This window comes from Lissotriton vulgaris, chromosome 10 (genome assembly GCF_964263255.1).
Source record: "Lissotriton vulgaris chromosome 10, aLisVul1.2, whole genome shotgun sequence".
Lineage (NCBI taxonomy): Eukaryota > Metazoa > Chordata > Amphibia > Caudata > Salamandridae > Lissotriton > Lissotriton vulgaris.
The window spans coordinates 17247546-17266584 of NC_141698.1; the positions used below are offsets into that span (position 1 = coordinate 17247546).

The 19039-nt window shown below is 49.3% G+C and overlaps 1 protein-coding gene across 2 annotated transcripts in view; it reads right to left on the reverse strand.

Annotated features, from left to right (window-relative positions):
* Positions 1-19039, reverse strand: part of LOC147684339 (rho GTPase-activating protein 4-like) — a 222074-nt gene that overhangs the window by 66456 nt on the left and 136579 nt on the right. The gene's annotated exons all lie outside the window — the stretch shown is intronic.

Below are 19039 nucleotides of genomic sequence, written 5' to 3' on the forward strand. Positions count from 1 at the left end.
CAGCCAGGGTAACAGAGTTACTACAAATCTATGATGATGAAGCATTATCTTACGTAGATGATATTTATCTCACAGACGACGACTTGGATACTCACTTGAAAAGAGTGAACACCATTATACTTGGGTTCGCAGCAGAGGGTTACAAATTCAACTTTAAAAAGTCTCGAATTGCCCATCTGACAGTACTGTTTTTAGGGTACGAATTATCAAGTGAAGGGAAAAGCCTAGCGGACAACTTCTTAGAGAAGTGCGCAGTACTCCAAGCTCCAAAAACGCTGAAGAATTTACAATCAATACTAGGTTTTCTGAATTTCGGAAGAACTTACATTCTAAATTACGCAGAGAGGGTTAAACCTCTCTACGAACTAATAAAACCTGATTTAAAACAAATCAATTGGACTCAAAAACACACAGAAATTTTGAGATCACTGCAAACAGACATGTTAGCAAAAACAAAATTAGATACACGTGACAACACACGTGATCTTGTAATCCGAGTCATCCCAGGAAGATGCGGATTCACATACCTAACCTCTAATGAGGGAGAAAAGGTACCAATTTCAATTAAATCTCACTTGTACACACAAGCAGAAAAAACATTCAGTCACACAGAAAGAACTGTGAACGCAGTGCAAATCGCATTAGCAAATGAACGAGAACTAGCACACGGCAAACGGATTAATATCCTTACAGCGGAATCCGCCTTCGAAGCGCTATTCAGCCCAGTAAACCTGCCTACAGTGTCACTGGATCCGAAATGGATACAGTGCATAGATTCTCTAGGAGCGGAGGACGTGAAATACTATTTCGCCCCGCAATACAAAGAACTGAATGATTTAGAATATGAAGAAGAATATCCTCTGCCAATCGAAATCCTGCCTCTCCCACAATACGCATGTATAATCTATACAGATAGCTTTGTACAGCATTTCAACGTAGAGAGAAAATCCTACGATGCAGCATGTGCGATTATTAAAGGTCGTTGGCTGTGCGGTAAATTCAGACCGAAAGTAACAAAAACGGAATCTGTAAGAAACTGTTCGGTTCAGAGAACTGAAATCAGATCTTTAAAGATGGCGCTCGAAAATGCAGAACGCGAATTCCCCACACTTATCGTGTGCGATTCTCATTTTTGCGTCAATTCTTACAACAATAAACTGCAGAGTTGGATCGAAAACGACTACAAAGATGACACAGGTGCCACAATAAAGCATAAATTGCTTTGGGAACAAGTAGCTCTTTTTCACAAAGAACTACAAAAGACTCACGTGATTCACGCACAGAGTCTTCAACGTGATGGCGTTCACGTTGCAGGGAATTCATTGGCTAATACAGCCACCGCGGAAGCAACTAACCCGGCTTCCGTAGCCACAGAAAAGCGTACAGATAAGTACATAGACGGGGAAACCATGCTGGCAGTAAAAACGACCGTAAAAGGCGACTGTGCAGCACTACCCGTAAACTATCCACTCAATTATGCATACATAATCGATGCAAACTCCGTTCCTTTTGCTCGAATCCCTGGAGTGGGGGATAGAGTAATTCCAAACATGAACAGGAGAATATTTTTAATAGCAGACGCACACATGGGTTTGGGTCTAAGGCACAGAGAGATCAAGGAATCACTGACTGAATTACAATCAGTATTCTGGTGGCCGGGAATGAGTGTAGAACACCAAATATATGCAAACAACTGTGAAAACTGTAATAGGGATCGCAGTAGCAAACCTTGCTACCGGCTACCAATCAGAAAGAGCGTAACGCTGCCTACACCCCGTCCTGCGTCCTATTAATAGTTAAGACGAAATGCACTTAAAAAAATGAGGCCTCCAGCACTCGGCTGACGCTAGAACGGTTATAAAAGATTTGCGAGTCTTTATCGGCACATACGCAATTACCACGTTCCATTCTGACCAGGGTCCTGCTTTCAGCTCTCGAGCCTATAAGGGGGCCATGGCCAGCATGGGAATTGGGTTGTGGTATTCTTGTCCATCGCACAAGTGTGGTAGAAAGAAAAAACCGGGACATAAAGCAATCTATAACAGCGAAGGTATTAGGTTCAGGCGCTGGGTGGGTCAAACATTTAATAAGTGTCCAGACTAGTCTTAACAACATGCCAAGAAATTCTCTAAAAGGTTTCAGCCCATACGAACTATTGTTCGGAATAAGAATGCGCGTTCAGGACCTCGATAGTCAGATGTCAGTGGTACAAGAAGAAACAAAGCAGTTTGAAGTAAAAGACCGTTTGGCTGTTTTACAGGAACTGAATGAAACAAGAAAATCATTAAGCAACATAAAGTTAAAGCAACAGCCAAGTACCACTGACGAGGCACCACCCGCAACAGCCCCAGCAAGGCCTGTCTGGATTCCAAAGATTGGGGATCTAGTCAGAGAAAAGATCGCGGTTAAGAAGGAATTTGGGCCTTCTTACAGAAAAGCAGTACCTGTCTTGGCAGTCACCGGAACAAGATCAGTTGTGCTACCGCCCCTTGCTGGTAAAAAGGAGAACAGAGTCGTGTCCATCGATCTGGTAAAACCACAAGCATGTGGCCTATAATCAACAGTAGGCCCAGTGGACTCCCAAGAAACAACAGAATACCCAAACTCGCAACAATCCAAGAGGTTCAAACTGAAAGACTAATCACATTCGATCAGCCTGCAGTGCACAATGAAGGACTATGCAATAATGCCATGGAACTCGTGCCTCTTGAAACACAGATTGAAACAGTTCGTCAAGAAACAACACCAGTCTACAATGATGTGGCATCAGAAAGTGCTACCGAGAGACAGATTGAAAGAACAATCCCATCAATTGACAGAACTGCCTCTGGTTATTTCATCAACTTCGACAACTTCTCTGAAGATTTAAATGACCCGGAAGTGATGCCAGAAACAAAAAAGTCTTTTAAAGAAAAAGCAACGGAACTCTTTCATCAACTGAAGGAAATCTACCTTATTTCCCCTTGGCTAGAGTTCTGGTTCGGTCTAGGTGTATTTTTCCTCCTGCTTTGGCTCATCATGGTACTGTGTTTGGGAAAATTCATTGAAGGAAAATATATTACAATGGACACAGCAAGTCAGAACATCAACCTAGTCCTGAAACCACACAGATCATCCCACGTGAAGAAAAGAGAACTGTCAACAGTAAATGTCACAGCAATTCCAATACCTGGTGGGGTAGTATGGGAGAAAACAGACTATGAGATCTATGGTCCGGTCGAAATCCTGAAGTATCCTCATCAACTAAAGGTTTCCTTAAGTGACTTTGTGACACCAAGTGCATTCTCTGATGATTGGGACTTTAACAGTATTAATGACATGATGTCTGATTTAGTAATGTCAGCTAGATTCACAGATCATGATTATTTACAAGGTTCATCTAGTTATGAGCAGTTATTCTGTTACACCCACTATGGGGATCATTACTTGCATAAATCTGCACAGCCTAGAAATGTTTTTATGTATAATCAATGGGAACATTGTTCTACACCACCTAAAAGCAGTTCTAAAGCATTTTTTGAGAAATTCAAATATTTTTCAGGGTTTAACACCAGTGATGCAGAAACGTTTTATTATAAACTGTTAGATAAAACAGGAATGAAAACAATGCTGACAAATTCTAAATTGATATATTCAGAAGCATTTTATGACAAAATGATGACATTTGGTTTTGATTATTGGAAAAATAATATTGAAACGAAAACAATTTGGGGTACAAAAGATTGGCAGGTGCAAGGCATAGAAGCACTGTTTAGAACCTGCATGATACCAGAACAAATGTTATTTTTAAATGACACTGTACACCAAACATCTTGTCTTGGCCTAGCTAAAAACAAAGAAATGAAAACACCGTCTATACCGAAGCCAATACCTGAGAATACAACTGCAGATAATGAGTTAGACGTGTCATACATTTTACATTTCAACAGAACACATCCTGATTGGAAAAAGTGGTTAATCTGGCCTACAGACACAAATAGCTGTCAAGATAGGTTCCTGAATAAAACACAGGGGTTAAAAATGACCAGATTAGACCCTAGATATTCCCAGAGACAACATCCAGGAATTATAACTACATACAGTGTAGGCAAACTCTGCCTAGAATGGCTAACTACATCCACACTGGCTGAAATTAAGCAACACTTGTCTTTATTAAAAGATGGTGCTGATTTGCGCGACTTCATTCTTGGTCCACGCAAACAGCGTCAAAAGCGTTTCATAGCGACCAGCATCTATGCTGCTTACAACGAGGCTTGGAAAGTAAAGCAAATTGAAACTGCTGAAAAGATACGAGAAATTGATCGTATTAATTTGGAAAAATCACTTTCTGTAGTAGACAATGGGTTAATGACTCTGTCTTCCAGAATATATTCTTTGGACAATATTGTATCCTCTGCCTTTGATGTGATAGACAGAGATTTGCTAATGTTACAACATGGCCAGTCTCAATTACGCTCTATTATAGAACTAGGCTGGACGCTGCAAAATCTTCGTTCAGGCTATGTGCCTTGGCGCTTGATAAACACAACGTCATTATTTTCCATTTTTAACCTTACTGATAAACAGATCAGTTTGGCACAGAAAGGAGCAGACTATACAATCTTGAGCATCGAGAAACTCGAGAGATTACCATTGACAATGTCAGAAAGCCCTGTCATTGAATGGATAATACACGGGATTATCACAATTCCGATAACAACTTTCCGCTTTAAAAAGTGCCTTGAATACATACCTGCTGGCCAATATGAACAATTGGGTAAGGGATATGTTAAATCCGAATGGAAATTACCATACACTCATTCTTGCTATAGTGACAGCGACGAAAATGTATTTCTTAGTGGTGACAACTGTAAACACTCACTAAGCGGTATACTTTTGTGTCAGGGTATTAATTTACACGGAGCATGTGATGGAAATTCAAACAACCTTTCATGCCACCAGCTAGTCACACCTGCAAATCAGATAGAGCCCTTCTTTATGCAACTCGCAAACGGGAGTTACATTCTAAGAACGGATCACAGGTGCTGTGGCCTCGCGCCCGGACTAAGTTATCTAGTAGAAGTAACGTCCATGGTCAAATGTTGTATGCAAGCATTGTTCCCGAGCGGGCCTCCAGACACAGTGACTCCCCTCTGGCCTCGTCTGAATCTCTATTCTATACGAATTGATACATTAAGCAAAATGAAATCTGTGCTTTTACAGACAACAGTGCCTATAACGTCATCTAAAGAGACGTATGATCTTCTAGTCGCAAGGACGGCTACTGAAGTCCATGACCTTTTATCAACAAATTGCCCCGTGCATTTCGTACAAATGCTCGACCAACTCCTTAACATGTCTAGTGCTACAAGCATCCCAGGCATATTTAAGACAGTCTTTACGGGACTGCTAACACCCTTCCAGGCAATTTTGGGAATCTTTCCTAATTTTGTGCACTCCATCTTTGGTGGTATTCCACTATTTTTTGGACTCATCGCAGGGATTCTATTTTTGACCATCCTGCTACGTTATGGCAAGCCTCGGCTCAGACATAGCTCCCATGGGAATGGAAGAGACAATCCTAGCAATGCGCTACAGGGACAGGATAACTAACGTCCTCGGATTGGCCAGGCTGAGAGATCTAAACATGACCTGGTTCCTTTCATTCAGACCGATATGGCAAAATTGCATTTTACCTGTGCTACGGTGTATGCTTTGCGGCGAGGAATGCGTGTTGGACATCTGTCTTTCACTTCCATCAGCAGTACCAATGGACGTCGATACTTTGCTAAGTCCAATAACGGCTCACGCATTGTGTTGTCCCCAGCGGCTACCAATCCTGATGACGGCATTCGTGGAGACTCCTGTACTACAGCCAAGTGGTAACAGTGGAGTAAGTGACAAAAGCAACATCATCCAGGTACAACGTTCTGTGAGCATTGCTGATCCTGCCTTCGATGACAGCAATCATTCTCACACCTGCCAAGTTACAGCGCTATCTAATTTGGTTGAACTATCACCTGATTTTGTAGACCAATTCTTTGCGAGCCTGTCTGATACGATGTTCTCACCCACAGAGAAACAATAACTTTTGAGAAGCTTTCCGACACACGGCGTTCCCATGAACTCTGAATTCGGCCTTCAGTTTTGATCAACAAAAAACTGCCAGGAGCTTTGGAAAAACTGATTTTTCTTTGAATTGGACAATTTTTCAAATATTGACCCTTTTCTTTTTTGGCACGAACAATTCTTTGCTTAACGTAAAAACTATTCTTAGAGAACAGAAGCTTCACACTTCTATTTCTAAACACATCTAGAGACATAACAACATAACACCAGCCTCTAGCACACATATTATTACAATGCATTTTTATGTGATGATTTATCTCGCATTTCTTCTGTCAGAGATACTTCATGTGTAATTCTTTATGCATAATCGTTCATTGATTTCATATGCAATAATTTTTGAATGATTACTATGCTTTAAAAAACGTACAGTACCTAAATTCCATGTATTACAAGTACGCCTATTTCGAATGCATTTATGTATTTTGGGGTGGGCTATGTTACACAATGTTACACATACATCTAATTGCTTAGTTTTAGTAATTTTGATGGACATGAATTCGTGGAGTGGGTGTCATGTGCTTATCTAGGTTCCTGATCGATACTGTGACCTTATGCCCCTATTCGGCTATAAATCCATTTATTCCCTATATTGGCATAACCGTTCAAGTACGATTTTCTGTAAAGTCATCTCTGGCCTCACACGAGCAGAGCCACAGAGCCACATTCCAGCATGACTCTCTGCTACTTCCTTTGCGACCAATTAGTGCAATGACAGAGCAGCAGTCACTATCTGATATTCCTAGATAACACTCCGAGTTCTTCAACAAGATAAAAACTTAGCAAACCTGGAAATCCCCGCTTGCTATGTTTTGATTAGTAATAGAACTCTAATGAGCAACTGATAGCTGCCACTTCCTAGTGACATCTTTAATTGACGTCTTATGTCCAGCAAACTTGCGTCAAACCCGGCACCTGTCAGGTATAAATATTACCAACGTTGCCTTAAGCAATGAGCGAACATGTTGCTGATGCCAGCTGCCTGCATGACCCCGTGTTGGTAAAAACTAGCACTCTGTCGCTGCAGCCTGCTATCCTGTGGTGGTGAAGCTACTGATTACCATTATCGCCGCTACAGCGCGAACTATGGTGCAGTACGCTTGAGGAGCCGTGCAGCCGTCCTCTGCGAAGACATCCAGCCCAGCTGCCCGCGGACGCTGTCACCCCTCCTTCCTCCAGACGCGCTGAGAGAAGCCGCTGCCTTTCTCGTGCAGAGAAATCCAGTCCCGGCGCTTCCGGTTTACCCTCGCGGGTGACTGGGATATCGAGAGAGACCCCTGAAGGAGATACCAATCCTCCATCATTCTATTCAGAGGTATGGTGTTGACTAAACCCTTAGAAGAGAATTCTTGAAACAAACCTTGGCAAAACCAACTTAACTTAAGCTACTTACTTACTCCCCTTCTCACGTGTTAGGCCTAGGTCAGGCACACTGGGGTAGGCTTAGTTAGAAGCACCAGTTGAGTATGTTAGCCTAATGTATATATGACTGTATATATGTTTTATTACTTTTAAACCATTGTATGGCTAAGAAACCATATCAATGCTTTTACAGTTCTATTTCGCTATTCTTATCTTACTGTACGTACTTTTCATAATAACAGTTATTGCAATTGTGGCAATACATTTCTCTTGTATGAGAAGAAAGACTGTTCAATAAATGTTAACCTTTATTGATACACGCCCGTCTCTCTATTCTCTACATACTGTGAAAGTAAACTGCACTAGACTGACTGAGTGAAATCTATGTCTATTGTTTCACACGACCCTAGAGATCGACTCTTGATCTGAGGAGCAAAGTTGTCATGTTGCACGGTTGTTGGAAAGCTGAATCCCTTCTTGTCTGTGCCAAGGAAGCTGATCACTTCCTATGCAGAGAAGAAAGTTTCCAGTGACCTCTGAGCTAGTTGGTAACACAACCCAATTAAGTTTAGCATAGTCAGTGGAGGCCTGGAATATCCGCAGTTCCACGTCGATACTACTGTTTATGTTATTCCAATGCGCAGGGCCTAGTGGGAAACTAGGAACTACACTACAAAAGTAAAGGTACAACGGCACAAAGATGGGTCGAACTCGGCGAAGGAGGAAAGGGTCTTGGCAAAGAAGGCACCAACAGGCACAGGAAGGGGCTTCAAGACAATATTCAGAGCATCACCAAGCCTGCTATTCACCCCCTAGTACTGCCTGGAGGAATCAAACACATCTCCAGCCTCATCTACGTGGAGACCCACAGTGTGCTTAAAGTATTCCTTGAGAAAGTGATTCAGGACGCCATCACCTACATCATGCAAGTCACGAGGAAGATCGCCATGGCTGCGGTCTATGCCCTCAAGTTCCTGAGGCGCACACCCTATGGATGTGACCGCTAACGCCCTCTAAAGACTCTGCAGGATGATGCACAATTATATAAATGAAGCACCCTGCACTAATCCTTATGGTGACTTTAGTGGTCTTAAACAACCTTAGAAAGCTCTCGAAGTGGTAGCTGTGGAGAGCAGCCTTCAGGCTTAGTCCAGAAGGAGTGTAACACAGCTTGTTTCACCACAACTTAATCTTATGGGATAGGTTAAGTGAAGTGTAGTTATAAAAATATCTATTTATTACAAACACTCACTAACACATTGCAATATCTCCTCCCCGGAGATATCATCACAATACTTTAGTAATAGTACATGTAAGTTGCACAAATACACAGTGGTCCCCCAGGGGGACCAAATCATATACTATGAAAGTGGAATGCGAACCACGACCTAAGTCGAGACTAGACACAGAAGACATAGAAGAGCCGGGGACCCAAGGAACCACCCGAGGTAAGTAACCAGGAACCCCCAGGGAGGCAGTGTGCAAGAGGACCCTGAAGAAACCCCATGAAAGACGGAGGGTTGGAGAGTCACCCGACCCATTGATACCCCTGGAGCCAGGGAAGCCGGGTGCATAGGTGTGAAGTGACATCGGGAACCGCCATAGATCACAATCGAGGACTTTAGTGAAAATGCCGCTGGCGAAGGTGAAATTGTCCAGTGGAACCCAAAGGAGGATTCAAGATAAGAGGTACCAGCAAGCAGAGGGGGGCAGGGTCTATGCCACTCGGGTGACCCTGAGGCACGGGAGACAAATGCCGACTGATGTCAGAGATGCAGGAGAGTTGACGGTGACATTGGAGCTGCAGCTGTGCGGACCAGGCGATGCTGTGGAAGACCAGGCACCATTCACGAGCTGTCCCACGTCCTATGTCGAGAGCTAGGGGGTCAGTGTCCGGCAGGGGTACCAACAAGCCCTAGCAGCACCAACAAACAGACAAAAAAGGTGCAGTGCCGGGACCAGCAAGGGCCACGTTACATCCCACAGGTAAGTTAGCACAGGCCTCGAGTATGCAGGGGAACCCTCTGGAGCCAAAGAAGACACTTGAGAAGACTCATAGGCCGGAGGCTCAGGAGTCGCAAGAGGACCTCGAGCACCTGACCAAAGGATGAAGGCCCACGGTGCAGAGGAAACAGTTTTGAGAAGTGGTAAGTGTGATCTCCACATAAAATTTAAGTCAGTTTTCCGAGATTAATATCCGTTCTTTCCAGATCGTGATATGGGGGACAGAGACATTTTTGTTTGCAGCGAGATTTCTTTATTTTTATTCACAGAACAAGGACAGCCGACACGTGTTTCGCCCCCTCTTGGCGATTTGCGCCGGGGCTTTCTCAAGGCTAAGTAGGTTAAATCACGTAGACAATTCTCATTTCCAGATATGTACAGAGTCCAAAATATAAAAGTATAATTCTTCAATTGTAAAACATTTCTAGTTAGGCTAATGCCCCCAATCCTAGAGTCCTCCCGGCATGATAGTTCTTCGGTCGAATCCTCGCGCAGAGGAAGCGGTGCAGAAGATCTTTGTTGCAAGATGCTTGAGGCTGGAGCTTTTTTGGAACCCAAAGATCTCTGGTGAAGAGAGTCAACAAGCATTGGCAACAGCAAGTCGACGCAGTGCACAGGGGTACTGCTCCAGCGGTTCCAACGAGGGATACTGGGTTCAAACTTGCTATGAAGACAGTGCAGGCCCATGCCGGAGTTGCAGAACCACTACCTGGGTTGCTGAACCTTTTGGAGTCTGTAGCAGCTCAGGAACAGCAGACCGGTCAGCTTCATTGCGGTGCCTGCAGGTTCAGGGAAGTGACTTCTTCACTTCAAGGGAGATTCCTTCAGGTGTCCTGGATGCCCGCAGGTCTGGAGAAGAACCTGTATGGAGCACAGAGGACACAGAAGACTGGCAGGACGACTAGATCAGGAGCAGCAGGAGTCTTCCCAGTTGCAGTCTCGGTTCCCAAAGCGAAGTCCAAAGTGCCCAGACGGTTGAAGATGATGAGATTTCAGATCTGAATCTTGTCCCATGACGAATCTAAGGAACCACACACAGGTAATACCTTAAGTACCCCAAGGAAAGGGTTGGGGCGATTCAGGGGTCCCTCCCACAGGAGGGGCTGGACAGTGGGGAAGATACTTCCATGACCTTTGTCCAGTTCAGGTCAGAGCGGGAGCCAACGGCTCTCTGAACTGCTTCCGACTGCAAAATGCAAGGAGGGCACCAAATGCGCCCTTCAAAACAGTCTAGTGGCACTGGCAAGCGCCCCCACCCTTTCCCAATACACCAAGTCCTGTCTGGGATGTGCTCACACCTCCCTGTGACAGAAAACCTTTTGTCCTGCCTTCCCCTGCTCGAGCTCGGCTCAGCAGCAGGAGGGAAAAATCGTGTCTCTGGTCGGCAGCAGCCATAGTTTGCTGTCCGGGTCTAGAAGACTGGTACCGGGTGCACTGAGGGCCTCCCGGAGGAGCTTTACAGGGCAATGAATCATAATTCCAACACCCCAACATGTTTGATACCAAACACGACAGGGTTTGCTACAGCCAGTTTAGATTTAGCCATCGCTTAATGACGCAGGGCCACTCTATGTATAGTAATAACTGATGCCCTTACAACTCGGGAGAATGGACTCCGTGGATTGTAGGAGTGTCCTCACACTTATAACCGAGCACTCTGCCTTCAGGATTGAAAGGCCTGCCTCAGGGGTGACATATGTTTTAAGTGTAGTGACCTCATATATATGATATAGATCTGTTGTGAGTGGAGCTAGCACCAGCTTAAATCAGACTGAAATGGCAGGCCTGTAGTCACAATTTGAGTGGTCTCTCATAAGTGGCACAATACATGCTTCAGCCCATGGGAGACCCCTGGTGTACCTATTCCCTGAGTAGCTTAGTACAATATTCTTGGGACTTACAAGGGTACACTAGTAGCCCATCTGGGGTGTACCCAAGTACTCACTATGTCCAATTTAGGGAAGAAGCACAGAGACTGGGTTCCTGATTAGCAGGATCCCAGTCAGACTAGTCAGTAAAACATAATGACACCAGCAAAAAGCGGGGGTAACCTTGAAGCAGATCCTACTTTCCTACAGACTCCATAAGACATTTTTAACACAGCTGGGAGTATCCAAACTAGTACCACCATTGGTGGAGTAGTGAGTCTACAGTAGTAGACTCAGCCGTTTGTTCACATTTTAAAATTCTGCAAAAGTGCGGCCAGGGGGGGGCGTGGCCAAGATGGCGGGCTGAGCGGTCGCACTTGCCGAGGGCTCCCGGACCCCTGAATTTCTGCACCGCTTGGAGCCGCTGATTCCCCCCCGGATCACGCGGCCACCGAGCCTGGTGCTTGCAGTGGAGGTGTGGAGAGCCTGCTGAGCCTGGTTAGCGCCGTCGGGGACGAGATTTTGGCCGGTGTAGCCCGGATCGGACCCCGCTGCACGACTCTAAGGGGAGCTGGAAGCCGCGAGTCTCCCGACCCTCGGAACGCGACGGGGCGATCGGCCCCCGAGGTGTGAAGCCCGTGGTGGTGCGTGGGCTGTTGGAGTGGGATTCGACGGCGGCTCCGCACGAGGCTTGGAGCTGTCCAGCAGCAGCTGTACGGAGCGGAGCGGAGCGGAGGCGCAGAGCGGAGGCGGAGTCGGTGCCACCTTGCTACGCCAGCCCGTGGCTCGACGGGGCCTGCCGGAGGAGGTCGCCTCGGCTGGTTATCTGTGCGGATCTGGGGACCGAGTCTTCCGAGGTTGCTTTCTCCCTGAAGCGGCGGACACCGGTGGCTGTTGCATTGTGACTTAACCCCCTGACCGGATTTCTGGTTCGAGGGTCGGAGACAGACAAAGGGTCTCCATCTTGGGCGTTGTCCCCACGACACTACTGAGCGGCCATTTTGTGGGACCCGGCCGGGCAGCTCATCCCTCCTGGCGCTCACTGCGACCACTCCCGGCTGGCACATAGCCACTTTCTCTGCTGTTCAGCGAGCCTCAGTGTTTGTTCTAGCTCTACGATGTCGAATGCCAGGGGACAGCGAAGAGGCGACCGGACCTTGCCGGAGATGCTGGGTCGGAGCGCCCTGCGCGGCGGGGGTGCCCAACCGGCCGTGACCTCGCCGGCTCCAGCCAGGGGGGCAGAAGGAGGAGAACCCCCGGTGACGAGATCCTTTCTCGAGTCCCTGTTTAGCTCCCTGAGGGAAGACTTCCAAGCACTCAAGAACGAAGTGGCCGGGGAGGTCCGCGAAGTGAGGAGAGAGATGGACTCCCTGGGGGACCGGGTGAACACGGTGGAGGAAGCGGGCCACTCCAGGGATGAGGAGATCACCCATCTGCAGCAGGAGGTCCTACGGCTCCGGGAGCAACAGATCGAGCTACAGGCCCACGCCGAGGACCTTGAAAACCGGTCCAGGCGGAACAACATTCGGGTCCGCGGAGTGCCGTCTGGTGAAGAGGGGGAAGACGTGACGGCATATCTGGTGGCCCTCTTCCGAGCGATCCTGGGAGAGCCGGAGGACTTTCGGATTCGCATTGACCGGGCGCACCGGGTGGGTCGCCCCCGCAGGGCAACGGCGCCCGCACCGGACATTTTGGCATTCCTCCCGAACTTTCCTTTGAAGGAGCGGATCCTCCGTGAGGCGCGAGGGCAGCAGCCTTTTCGATTCCGGGACCATCCTGTGACACTGTTTCAGGACTTATCCACAGTCACGTTACAGAAAAGGAAATCTTTCAAGATCGCTACGGACTTCCTCCGGGAGCATGAAACGCAGTACTCCTGGGGGCACCCCTTCCGACTGATCTTCAGGTGGAATGGGGTCTTACATCAACTTCGGTCCCTTCACGATGTTTGCGAGGTGCTGGGCCTCACTGCAACGGACATGGATACCCCGGCCCCGCGACGGAGACGTAGCAATCGTAACGGCTGGCAACGAGCAGAGGGGGGGGCCTCTCCCCCGGCGGAGCGCCCGGGCTCGCCTGCAATCCGGGCTGAAATGGCGGCTGCCATCCAGGAGGCCTCCAGAGTTGCGGCGAATGGCGAAGTGGCCTTGACGGCCTGAACTTACTCCGGGGGGAGTCTACTTTAGCACATTCTTATTGCAGGTGCGGGGTTTCGGGGGGTGGCATGGGAGGAAGGGCGAGTGCAGAAGGTGGTGGCTGGACGTCCACTAGGTTGACTTTCCACGGCCTTGCCCGTTTGGGCCGGACTGGGACAATGGTTTTTGTGAAAAGTTCGAGAAGCGAGGGAAGGGGATGGGGCAGGCGGGCAGCTGTTTCGATTTTGGGACCTAGTCGGGGGGTCAGAAGCGGGGGGTGGTGTGGTTTTGTTGGGGTTGGGGCGGGGAGGGGGTTTTGGGTTGTGGGATGTTGGGGTTTGGGGACTGTACTGTGCCAATGGTTGATTCAACGTTGCTCTGTTTTGGGGTCTCGAAGGGTGCCTTCTGTGTTTGCTGACCAGGCTTCGCCTACTGATATGTGCTTCCGGACCTCTTTCTTAGATGGCTCTTAAGGTGCTTACTCTCAATGTGAAGGGGCTGAATAACCCGGTTAAGCGGCGGGCAGTGTTATCCCTGTTGGAAAACTCACAGGCGGATATCTGCCTGTTGCAGGAGACCCACTTGCTGGCTAAGGACTGCACGCGGATGCGAACCCCCAAGTTCCCCACTCAGCTTTTTTCCTCAAGCACTTCCAAGACGGCAGGGGTGGCCATTTTGTTCTCTAGGAGGTTCAGGGGCGAGGTTGTGGGCAAGGTAGCGGAGCAGAAGGGAAGACTCCTGGTATATAGAATCAAGGTGGGGGGCTTAGCACTGACTGTAGGCTCCATTTATTGCCCCAATGATCATCAGGACCAATTCTTACACAGGGCCTTGGACGATGTTGCATTCACCTCTGATAGGCACATAGTGTTGGGGGGTGACTTGAATCTGGTTTTTGACGCGGCACTGGATAGGTCTGTGCAGCGGCGCCTGCAGTTGGGTGAGCTCTCGGGCTCGATTCGAACTCGACTTGCGGAGCTCGATCTGCATGACATGTGGCGAGGCCTCCACCCCACCACCCGCGCATACTCTTATTTCTCACACGCCCACAGATCTTATGCGCGCTTAGACCACCTCCTAGTGTCGGGCCCGCTGCTTCTCTTGGCTTCGAATGCAGACATGGGGGTCCTTTCTCTTTCTGATCACGCCCCAGTTGAGGGCACTTTCACTCTTCCGCCGGTGGTTCGACCGAGGGGGGTCTGGAGGCTCCGAGATACGCTTTTGCATAGGCGGTCGGTGGTGGATCAGATCAGGGCGGCCATTCTGGCTTTTCAGACTGTGAACGACAATGGGGACACCTCCCGTGCAACGCAGTGGGCGGCCCTGAAGGCCGTGCTCCGGGGCGAATTCATCGCGATTTCCGCTGCCGAGAATAGGGACCGGCAACTTAAGAGAGATGAGCTCACCCAGCAGGTGAGGGAGCTGGAACAGGTTCACCACAGGACAGGGGCCCCCAGGGTGTGGAGGCAGCTGAAGGCGGCGCGGAAGCTCCTGGCAGCCCTAGACACGGATCGGGCGGAGTACGCAGTGCTCCGCCTGAAGCACAAATATTACACAGGGGGCGATCGATGTGGGCGGCTCCTGGCTAACAAACTCAGGGTGCAGCACCAACAGCACCGAGTGAAGGAATTGCTGGACCCGGCTGGCGGTAGGGTCACGACCGATGACCACATAGCGGATGTCTTCCGCGGCTTTTATGCGGACCTCTACACCGGGGAGCCCCCTTCGGCCCAGGCTGAGGGGGACTACCTGGACTCGGTTCCGCTTCCGTCGCTGACTCAGGAGCAGGCTCAGTATTTGGAGCGCGACATACGCATTGAGGAGGTGGTCACGGCGATATCCCGGCTCAAACTGGGCAAGGCCCCGGGTCCGGATGGCTTCATCCCGCTGTTTTACAAAACCTTCTGTCAGGAGCTGGCGCCTCTGTTGACTCGCCTTTTTAACTCCTTCGCAGAACCGGGAGCCATCCCCTCCGAATTTCTCCAGGCCACGGTCTCAGTGATCCCTAAGCCGGGCAAGGACAGGACCGCCTGTGGGTCTTACCGTCCCATTTCGCTGCTGAACACCGATTTGAAGGTGTTCACCAGTATCTTAGCGGCACGCCTGGCGTTGCATCTCCCCGGCATGGTTGACTCGGACCAAGCGGGCTTCGTGCCCGGTAGGCAAACGGTAGATAATACTAAGAGGGTGACGCACATTCTCGAGAAGGCTTCTAGGGTCCCTGGAGAGAGGATGCTCCTGTCCATTGACGCGGAGAAAGCTTTTGACAGGGTGCACTGGCCCTATCTTGAAAAAGTCCTGAGCAAATTTGGGATAGGGGAGAAGTTTCGTCACCTGATCTTTAACTGCTACCGGTTTCCATCTGCGGTGGTCCGGGTGAACGGCGGCAGCTCTCGACCCTTCCCCATCGAACGGGGCACGAGACAGGGGTGCCCGCTCTCCCCTTTGCTCTTTGCCTTGTACATGGAACCATTTGCCCAGAGGGTTCGGCAGAACCCGGACATTATGGGTGTCCAGATGGGAGGGTTTCGCCACGCGATTAGCCTGTACGCGGATGATGTCATACTGACACTGGATGACCCGCGGAGATCGCTACCGGCCTGTGTGGAGGAACTGAACTTATTCGCTGATGTGGCGGGCTTTAAGGTGAACCTGGGTAAGTCGGCCGCCCTAGACATCTCGCTTTCTGCTGCCACTAGAGTGGAACTGCAGAGGCTTTACCCTCTGAGCTGGTCCAAGGACCAGATCCCGTATTTGGGGATCCTGTTGGCGCCCTCCCTCCCGGAGATGGTTAAGGCCAATTACGCAGCTCTAGGCACTAAAATCAAGGAGGAACTGGGCCGGTGGGATAAAGGCACGCTGTCGCTACTGGGTAGGGTATCCGCGGTGAAGATGACCCTTCTGCCTCAGGTGCTTTACCTCTTCAGAGCATTACCGCTCCACCCTCCTGCGGGGTGGCTCGCGGAAACTCAGACTGCCATTGCACGTTTCGTGTGGCAGGGCCGTAGGCCAAGGATCAAGAGGAGCATCGCTATGCTCTCACCGGAATCCGGAGGGCTGGGAATACCGGATCTGCGGAAGTACTTTCAGGCCGCCCAGCTCCGGTACCTCGTGGAGTGGAGCCGGTGGGAATCGGATAAACATTGGTTGTTCCAAGATCAGGCGGTGGCGGGTCGGACTCTGCAGGAAGTCCCCTTCTTGAGGCGAGCCCATCGGCCCCCCAATCTTTACGCGTCCTTGGTGACGCGGGTCCCGCTCCAGACGTGGGACTCGGTGGCGGCTAGATGCGAGTTGACTACCTTCCCCTCTCCCTTCACGCCGCTCATTGGCAACCCGGATTTCGGCCCGGGGCTGGAACAGGGAGCCTATGAACGCTGGCGGGTGGCCCGCTGCTGCACTCTGTACCACTTGTACTCCCCCGAGGGAGTTGTCTCCTTCCAGGATTTGCAGAGGGATTATGGCCTCCCGGAGACGGAACGCATGCGATACATGCAGGCGCGCCATTGGGCATTACAACCTCAAGTGCGCGACACGGCGCACAGGGAAATCACGGAGTATGAGCGTTGGTTGATAACTCGCACGTCGGACGCCAAACTGATCTCGGACCTGTATAGAATGCTGCAGCCCCCCTCATTTCTCATTCATAGCCCGGGTCGGGAACGATGGGAGCGAGAGCTTGGGCGCGAGCTGAGTCATAAAGAATGGGACCACATCTCTTACCGCGCGCGCCACTCGGCCTACCACACGGGTCTTACGGAGACCTTTACTAAAATCTCGACCTATTGGTACCGCACTCCGGAGAAACTGCATGAGATGGATAGGGCGATACCAGGGACGTGCTGGCGCAACTGTGGCAACACTGGTACACTGACGCACATACTGTGGGATTGCCCCCTGCTGGCCCCGTACTGGGAAGAGGTCCTGAGCGAAGTTGACAAATGCTTTGGGATAGAACTGCCTAGGTTCCCGGCCTATGTCCTGTTGGGGTTGCCGAATGGGTTGATGTATCCCCTTAGGTCCAAGAGGGGTAGACAGATTGCAATTGCGCTGGGGTCAGCGGTGCAGAATATTCTCATACACTGGCGCACTACAACACTTCCCTCGGTAGTTGGTTGGCTGCACAGACTGTGGCACGTTCTTGGAATGGAAAAGATGTCCTTGGTGGCCCTGGGGGATACTGATACCTTTGAGGAATTGTGGGAGCCCTTTCACAGCCTGTTATGTTCTGAGTTCCGAGAGATTACCTGCCCTAGATATCTGCGGTTGTTGAGGCTGACGCCGCCGCCGGACCCGCCTGCCTGAGTGGGTGGGGTCGGTGTTGCATAGTAGGGATTCATTGGGAGTTCACAATGGCGGAGACTGAAGATGCTGGCACAGTACAGGGGGTGGGTCGGGGTAGGGTTGTTTGGGGTTAAGTTTGGTTGGGTAGGTTTTTTGGAGCGGGGTTGTTTCTCCTCCCTTTCCTCTCCTCATTCCTCCCCTCCCCTCCCCCCCCCCCCCTTTCCCCCCCCCCCCCCCCCCCCCCCCTCCCCCCGTCGTTTGTCCGTACCCACAGGTGCTGAAGCTATGATCCCGAATTGGACGGAGCCTCTCACAAAATTGTGACTGCGTTGTTGTATTGGCTGTATGATGCGCACTGGAGCGCGGATCTTGTGGGTCACCTGTTTTTTACCCCTCTGTGTCCTATCCCACCCTGCTTCAATAAAATACTTTAAACCTAAAAGTGCGGCCAGGATACTTGCTTAAAACAATACTTTAAAAAATTTAGCATGGCCTTTCTGTCTTTGTTTATTTAATTTTTTGAGATGGCTCATTAAGACAACTATAGAACACATTTGTATGCGCTTTCATCTTATATTTTACTGTTTTAAGTCTGTTTTGAAAAGGGGGAAGATACCGGCTTTAGGTAATTTTCCTAATATTTTTACTTGCATGGCTATTAATACTGGCCATGCCAGCCAGGTGGCAACCCTAGAGAGGTTTCACTCCGATTAGGATTTACGACAACCACCATAATATGATCTCAGTGATTGGAATACGAGTCTAGCCACATATGCCGACATTTTATATCAGTAAAGTGGGAGATGTTGAAAAAACAAAAGCAGGGCACCGTATTTTTCCCCACTGACTTATATCGAAGCAGAGTTCATTATAAGCAGGAGACCGCTAAAATACACCCATTTTTGGCTTCAAAAATCGCAAGTCTCCCACCTGAATTGCGTCTGTTATGGTATATATGGTATATTGTATGGTATATTTTCCAGGTTTCATTGTAGAAAGCAGATGAAATGTGAGCTGAAGATGCGCATACGCAGTAATCGGCCCATGTCACATGACCCCTTCACCCAGTCCTCTTTGTAGCCAGCAGAACTGTGCATGCTGGGACTTGCAGTTTCACGCTCCCCAAATCTGTGTGTGGGCCTTCAAGTCCTAGTATGCAAAGTGCTGCTGGCTAAAGTGGTCCCAGTGGAGCAACACCAGACCCCTATGCATTCGTGAAGCTGTGTCTGGTGGCTTAGTGGCCTAATGTGTCCACTGTAGGGGCTTGGGTCTGACCTCATCGTC